Below are 7,924 nucleotides of genomic sequence, written 5' to 3'. Positions count from 1 at the left end.
GGATCGCTTCTCTACAGAGAACACGATGTGCTCTGTCATAAGACAGAGAAGTTGAAAAGAGAAAATGTAACAACAGCTAGAAAAGATGGATACTGTGACTTTCCTTATTAACAAAGTGAGAGAGATCAGCAAAAATGAGTGTGAGCAGCACCAGACCTGCTTGGTGGCCATTCCTTTGCCTCCACATCTCATTTTTCCTCCTTGTCGTCAACCTTAACTTGGAAATATTAACCCAGATTAGCCAAATTGACACAGTACAAAACTACCACTGCCACATGTAGGCAGTTACATAGTGCGTCTAGAATGTAGGAAGGAGAAATGGGCTTAAAGTATATACCTGAATTTATTCTTTCAGAGGTGATACTCAAAGTAAAGCAATTGGATTCCATCATCCAAAACATACATGTTGGTAGAAGATAGAAAAGTGTTTTAGAATGATGCCCCAAGGGGGGAAAAAAAGAAGAAGAAGAGCAAAGTCCCCATAGCACTCTCAGTTTTTAATATCAAGGATGTGAGGAAGACCTTGCCAAGGACTCCGAGTGGTAACAATCAGGGTGTAGGATGAAAATCTCGTGAGGGTGGGATCCAAAAACTCAAGCGAAAACAGAGTGATTCAAGAATGGAAAGTGATTGTTTCTCCTCCTCCATCCACAATTATTGAATTCCCCTTTGGGAAAATGAGCTTTGGGTTTCCTTCCAAACTGTTTACCCAGACATGATGAAGAATATAAGACAGTGCCAGTTTTCTTCTGTGTCATTAGATGACAGAATCACTTGAAATACATATTTCCTTTTGTAAATGAGAAAAATGTTTATTAAGGAAACAACAATTTAACACCTCTCCCTTAGGGGAACTTTATGGACTAGAGCACAATCTGAAGACAATTACAGTTTCAGTCATAAACACACTACATAGGGTGCTATTTTATAACCAAAAGGATGCTGAAGTTTGTGACATGCTGACATAATTGTGTTATTAAATTTACAGTGTTTGGTGGTAATTGTGATTAAACTCTTGGGCAACAGCTCCTCCAAAGAATTCAGTCATCATGTGTGACTCGGCAGCTCCCCATTAGCAAAATTTGTAATCATAATCATCTTTCATTATTACAGGTAACTTATATTCCTATATAAGGAATATAAGGAAGATGATGAGAAAAGACTTTCCTATATTTTCTTCAGTCTGATAGTTAAGTACCCCTGGTTGTCTACTATGTTGTTTATGAAATCTTTTAACAGTCCGTATGATTTTTTTATTATAATAATATTTTTTATTATATTATGTTAGTCACCATACAGTACATCCCTGGTTTTTGATGTAAAGTTCGAGGATTTGTTAGTTGCATATAATACCCAGTGCACCATGCAATACGTGCCCTCCTTACTACCCATCACCAGTCTATCCCATTCCCCCACCCCTCTCCCCTCTGAAGCCCCAGTTTGTTTCTCAGAGTCCATAGTCCTTCATGCTTCATTCCCCCTTCTGATTACCCCCACTTTCTTTATCCCTTTCTTCCCCTACCAATCTCCCTAGCTCTTATGTTCCATAGATGAGAGAAACCATATGATAATTGTCTTTCTCTGCTTGACTTATTTCACTTAGCATTATCTCCTCCAGTACTGTCCATGTTGCAACAAATATTGAGAAATCATTCTTTTTGATGGCTGAGTAATATGCCATTGTATATATGGACCACATATTCTTAATCCAGTCATCTGTTGAATGACATCTCAGCTCCTTCCACGATTTAGCTATTATGGACAATGCTGCTATGAACATTGCGGTGCATATGGCCCTTCTCTTCACTACGTCTGTATCTTTGGGGTGAATACCCAGTAGTGCAATGGCTGGATCATAGGGTAGATCAATTTTTAACTTTTTAAGGGACCTCCACACTGTTTTCCAGAGTGGCTGTACCAACTTGCATCCCCACCAACAGTGTAGGAGGGATCCCCTTTCTCCACACCCTCTCCAACAATTGTTGTTTCTTGCCTTGTCAATTTTTGCCATTCCAACTGGTGTAAGGTGGTATCTCAGTGTGGTTTTGATTTGAATTTCCCTGATGCTAATGATTTTGAACATTTTTTCATGTGTCTGTTAGCCATTTGTATGTCTTCATTGGAAGAGTGTCTGTTCGTATCTTCTGCCCATTTTATGATTTGTTTATTTGTTTCTCATGTATTGAGTTTGAGAAGTTCTTTGTAGATCTTGGATACCAGTCTTTTATCTGTAGTGTCATTTGCAAATATCTTCTCCCATTCCGTGGGCTGGCTATTAGTTTTTTTGACTGTTTCCTTGGCTGTGCAGAAGCTTTTTATCTTGATGAAGTCCCACAAGTTCATTTTATCTTTTGTTTCTCTTGCCTTTGGAGATGTGTCATGAAAAAGGTTGCTGTGGTCGATGTCGTAGAGGTTGCTGCCTATGTTCTCCTCTAGGATTTTAATGGATTCCTGTCTCACATCGAGGTTTTTCATCTGTTTGGAGTTTATCTTTGTGTATGGTGTGAGAGAGTGGTCAAGTTTCATTCTTTTGCATGTAGCTGCCCAGTTTCCCAGCACCATTTATTGAAGAGACTGTCTTTTTTCCACTGGATGTTTTTTCCTGCTTTGTCAAAGATTAGTTGCCCCAAGAGCTGACGGTCCATTTCTGGGTTCTCTATTCTGTTCCATTGGTCTATGTGTCTGTTTTTGTGTCAGTACCATGCTGTCTTTGTGATCACAGCTTTGTAGTACAACATGAAATCCAGCAATGTGATGCCCCCAGCTTTGTTTTTCCTTTTGAACACTTCCTTGGCAATTCGTGGTCTTTTCTGGTTCCACACAAATTTAAGGGCTGTTTGTTCTAGTTCTTTGAAAAATGTCATTGGTATTTTGATCGGGATAGCATTGAAAGTGTAGATTGCTCTGGGTAGCACAGACATTTTAACTATGTTATTCTTCCAATCCATGAGCATGGAATATTTTTCCATCTTTTTGTGTCTTCTTCAATGTCTTTCAAGAGTGATTTATAGTTTCTAGAATATAGATCCTTTACATCTCTGGTTAAGTTAATTCTACGATAACATATGATTTTTGGTGCTGTTGTAAATGGGATAGATTCCCTAATTTCTCTTTCTTCAGTCTCATTGTTCGTGTATAGAAATGCAACTGATTTCTGAGCATTGATTTTGTATCCCGCCACATTACTGAATTGCTCTATAACTTCTAGCAGTTTGGGGATGGATTCTTTTGGGTTTTCCATATAGAGTATCATGTCATCTGCGAAGAGAGAGAGTTTGACGACTTCTTTGCCGATTCGGATACCTTTTATCCCTTTTTGTTTTCTGATTGCTGTTGCAAGGACTTCTAGTACTATGTTGAATAATAATGGCAAGAGTGGGCATACTTGTCGTGTTCCTGATCTTAAGGGAAAGGCTTTCAGCTTTTCCCCATTGAGAATAATATTTGCTGTAGGCTTTTCATAGATGGTTTTTATGATTAAGCACAACACAGTCCCATTATCTGGAATGTCCATACTGGAAATAATTTCATCCTTGCTAATTGTGTTCAAACCATATTCTTTATCTAAGGATCTACATCTTAACAAGTCGAAGAAATGGAGGATTGCTGCAGAATAATTTTAATTCATACTTTGTAATGGCATCTGTTGCCCGCCTTGCCTGGCTGCGGACTGCAGCATTTTGTCAATATGATTACCACAGCAGAAGCATCTTAGTTTGCTTTACTAGTGAGTGGTTTGCAGTTTTATGTGTGCACCCTAATCTAGTCATATAGGGAATTGTACCTCAAACAGGTAAGTATCCTTGGTCCTCTTTGTCCACAAAGCCTTTTCAGGTGTAAGCTAAAATCCAGCAGAGTCTGTTTTCTGATATTTATTCAAAAGTCATCATTAATTATATCTTCAGTATTGATGGGTAACTGAGTTGTATTTATTGCTGTGTTTATATTTTTAAAATCTTCTTCAAAATTATCTTCATCTTATGGAGCCCCAATGTCATGCTTTAGAATGATAATCAAATCTCTGAGGTTCTCTTTTTCCGTATACATTTTAGGTGTTCCTCCATTTGTTCCATTTTTCTACTGTGCTAAATATTTAGCTATAACAGTCAGTGTTTAGCCACAATCAGTGTGACTATGGCCCCCTCCCCATATGATCCAAATTTTCTCTCAACTCAGGAAATGGTTTATCTAGTTGTAGATCTCCTAATACATTATCTGAGTAAAATTCTATTACTGGATGTTCTTTTATAATGATCTTCCTATAGCCAACCAGCCATATATATCCTACAGATTAAAAGAGAAATGTGGGAATTCCAGAAGATTTCAGCTAAATGTAGTAGTATACTTCAGGGAACCTAGTTGCAACCACAGTAATAAACCTACAGCCAAAAGAATGGTCATTTCATGGGTTTTCTGAACTCTCTCCCACAAACTTAATAGATGCATTGTTACCTAATTCTTATAAGAATTCCACGACTGGAGGTCGGTTCTTGCTCACACTGCTGTTTTATAGGAAAAAATAATGTTTTCGGCATCTTCTCTGCTGATCTGATTTCCATCAATAATTGTAAATGAATCAAGATTTAGTAGTTACAAGTTGTTAAAAATTTCAGTTTCTGTGGCTGTTGCATTTATGAGCAGACCCTAAAGTCTCTTGCCCATGATTACTCCACAACTTCAGCTTCCCAGCCCAGAGAGTAGCCATTAACAGCCTGCAAAGTGCCACCATCACTTCCTGAAGATTTTTCTACTTTTTAATCAAAAACCTTTCTCATTCTTTTTATCTCCAGCATTATTGAGATATAATTGATGTATAACATTGTGTAAGTGTAAGGTGTACAACATGAAGACATTTTTATTTTATTTTATTTTATTTTATTTTAAAGATTTTATTTATTTATTTGACAGAGATGAGACAGCCAGCGAGAGAGGGAACACAAGCAGGGGGAGTGGGAGAGGAAGAAGCAGGCTCATAGCGGAGGAGCCTGATGTGGGGCTTGATCCCAGAACGCCAGGATCACGCCCTGAGCCAAAGGCAGACGCTTAACCGCTGTGCCACCCAGGCGCCCCAACATGAAGACATTTTTAATATTATATTTTAATATAGTGAATAATGAAGTTTACTATAAAACTGAAATTTCACTGTGAACATTTTGTGTTCATATGTTGGCCATTTAGAGTGTTGATTTAGTGTTACCTTGATGTTCCTGTTCAGTCAAATCTACAGATGAGAGAAAGTTTACAAAGGAGTAAAAATAAACTATCTTGAACAAAAATAAAAAACAAAACCCAACTCTTCAGTTCAGATTTCATTTTAAGCCCATTTTATACTAGTAAGTGGACATGCCAGTATAATTAAATAAACTGTATAAACTACTAAGACTCTTCAATCTGTCATATAGTCATTTGTCAGTTGCTCTTATACAAAGCTGGTGCTACAGACAGTGTTTATTCCCCGCTCTCCAGCTGGGTCACTTAATTAACCTCTCTTTACCTTTAAAAATAGGGATAAATTGTTCTTTGACTTACCTCAATGAGATGATGTGACTGCTGATGAGATTACATTTTTGAAACAATTTGATTGTCTCACAAAATAATTGCCATATGATTTCAAAACCACCTACTGGATTTTTTTTTCCTATCTGAAGAACAAACCCCTGAAATTAGATTACTCCTGCAGCTTCACATGGGTTTGGAATGAAGGGAAAATTTTTTTTTCCCTACAAGAAAGAATGTATGGTTGTCAAAGGTGGTCTGTCTGACTCAGAGAAATCTGTAGTGATTAAATGATGTTCTCACAAATGTACAGTAGGCCTATGCATCTCTGAAAGATGCAGATGAAGTCCTCAAGACAGGAGACTTAGGACTCTGATTCCTGGGAATCAGCTCTCTTCCCTGTGAACTGTTTTGTGGCATCACTAAAATTTACTAAATTTTCCAGATTATAAACCCAGGGTATAAAAGAGGAGGCATTTTAGTCTACTTTTTTTTTTACCGCATACAACCCAATTCTCAAAACTCTGGCGACTCTTCCTCCACATTTTACTAGCATGTCTTGTTTCTTTATGCTCATTAATCCACCTTATTTCAGACTACCATGATCCTCTCACCTTGAATATTGTGGTGATCTCCTGTCTGTTCATGCTTTCATTATTATATTTCTCCCTTACCTTCTTCATATTCTTGGCATATGTGATCTGGTCTCCATTCTGTCAAACCTATACTCTGACACTTTCACAAGTAGAGTTTTTATTCCAGTCATGCTGAAAAACATACAGCTTTCTGAAGATATGATGTGTTTTACACTCTAGCCTTTGCATGTGGGAGATGCAATATGATGTGGTGATTGGTAGTTGGTGTAAGGACTGATGATTGGTGTAAAGATTTTGGAAACTGGTTGCTGTGTTCAAGTCCTATGTCTTCCTTTTTCACCTATATGACTTTGGACAGTGTTTTTAAACTTTTCGTCCTCAGTTCCTCATCCTGAAAATGGAGGTGATATCATCATCATCATCAATCTTAAGGGTTTTTGTGAGGCACAGATGGTGTAATTAATGCATGGAAAGCACTTAGCAGTATGTCGTGAACATAGCCAACAACTGATAGTATTTTTCTTATTGTTGTTGTTATTATTGTTTTGTTGTTATTATTATATTTTGGCTATTTCCAGCTTATCCCTTGTTTAAGTTCCAATTTGCTCATTATTATTTTCTTCCTCCTCTTCTCCTCCTCCTCCTCCTCCTCCTCCTGCTCCTCCTCCTCCTCCTCCTTCTCCTTCTCCTTCTTCTTCCTCTCCTCCTTCTCCTCCTCCTTTTTTTTTTTTTTCATTAAAACTTGCCGCCACATTCCTTCCTCTACTCTCAGGGGAATTAATCACTCTGGTTTTTTTTGTGCTAATCTTCTATATTCTATAGGTAATTTTATAATGTAGAATTTACAGACAGTTGGTAGTATAAATCTGTCTTGCTCACTGCACTGTGAGTCTTTCTTGAAGTTAGGGCCTAGGTTTTATTTATTTTCCTAGTCCTACCTTTTGTTACAGAATCTGTTGTAAAATAGATGCTTAATAAATATATTGAATATACGAATGACAAGTAGAATCAAAAAGGGTGTGTCAGAAAATGTTTCCAAGAGGTCCAGTAGGAATCACTGCTTTCTAATTTTCAAGAATATGTGACGCCTAGGACTTTGATAGAATTATTTTTCCTCAAACACATGAATGCTCTCTTTCCTAGTATTGTGACATGAATACTTAGTGGACGACCCCTTTTCCTTTCAATTTTGCCTTTAAAGAAATTCTCCTGTTTCCACCCAACTTCTTCATTGACCCAAAAATGTGAAATGATTTGTTCAGCAAAAAGTCCCAGATGGCTTTTGGCAGTTACAGCTCATTACACTTAGAGGAGCACAATAGGAGAGATTTATACTGAAATATGTCAGATTTTTTGCACTGTTCTTAGAGACACAGTTTTGGAAGCGTTAATACTCAGCAATATTTTCTGAACCATATTAATTTCACAAGTTGAGAATGGGAGAGTAAAGTTTTGGTTTTAATCATTTTAACTTGCTTGATTTAGACTAGAAAACCAATAAATACAGATATTCATTTATCTATAATTAGAGCACAACACATACATGTCTTTATTAAAATGACAACATTTGTGGATCTCTATTATTACTATTTTTTTAATTTTAATTTTATCACAAAGTAAATTCCATGCATTTAAGTAAAAGAATTGTAAAAGACATTAGTGCTTAGTTCTCATAGCAATGTTACTCTTATTTTTTGGAAAGCATTTTCTCTGCCATTCTTTTGTGCATGTTGAAAGAAATTTAAAAGTCATCTCAGATGATAGACAATTGAATTGGGAATTTACCTTTAGGCATTTGGGAAAAATTGAATTAGATTTGTTAGTATTTTGAT

The 7,924-nt window shown here is 36.9% G+C and overlaps 1 pseudogene; it reads right to left on the bottom strand.

Moving 5' to 3' along the window:
• Positions 1 to 982: 982 nt before the first annotated feature.
• On the bottom strand, positions 983 to 4,729 carry LOC113264930 (NEDD8-activating enzyme E1 regulatory subunit-like; annotated as a pseudogene).
• Between the last annotated feature and the right edge of the window lie 3,195 nt (positions 4,730 to 7,924).

The sequence above is a fragment of the Ursus arctos genome, unplaced genomic scaffold (assembly GCF_023065955.2).
Source record: "Ursus arctos isolate Adak ecotype North America unplaced genomic scaffold, UrsArc2.0 scaffold_23, whole genome shotgun sequence".
In the NCBI taxonomy this organism is placed as follows: Eukaryota; Metazoa; Chordata; class Mammalia; order Carnivora; family Ursidae; genus Ursus; species Ursus arctos.
The sequence above is the reverse complement of the archived record's forward strand: the minus strand, read 5'-3'. Positions and strand labels throughout refer to the sequence as shown.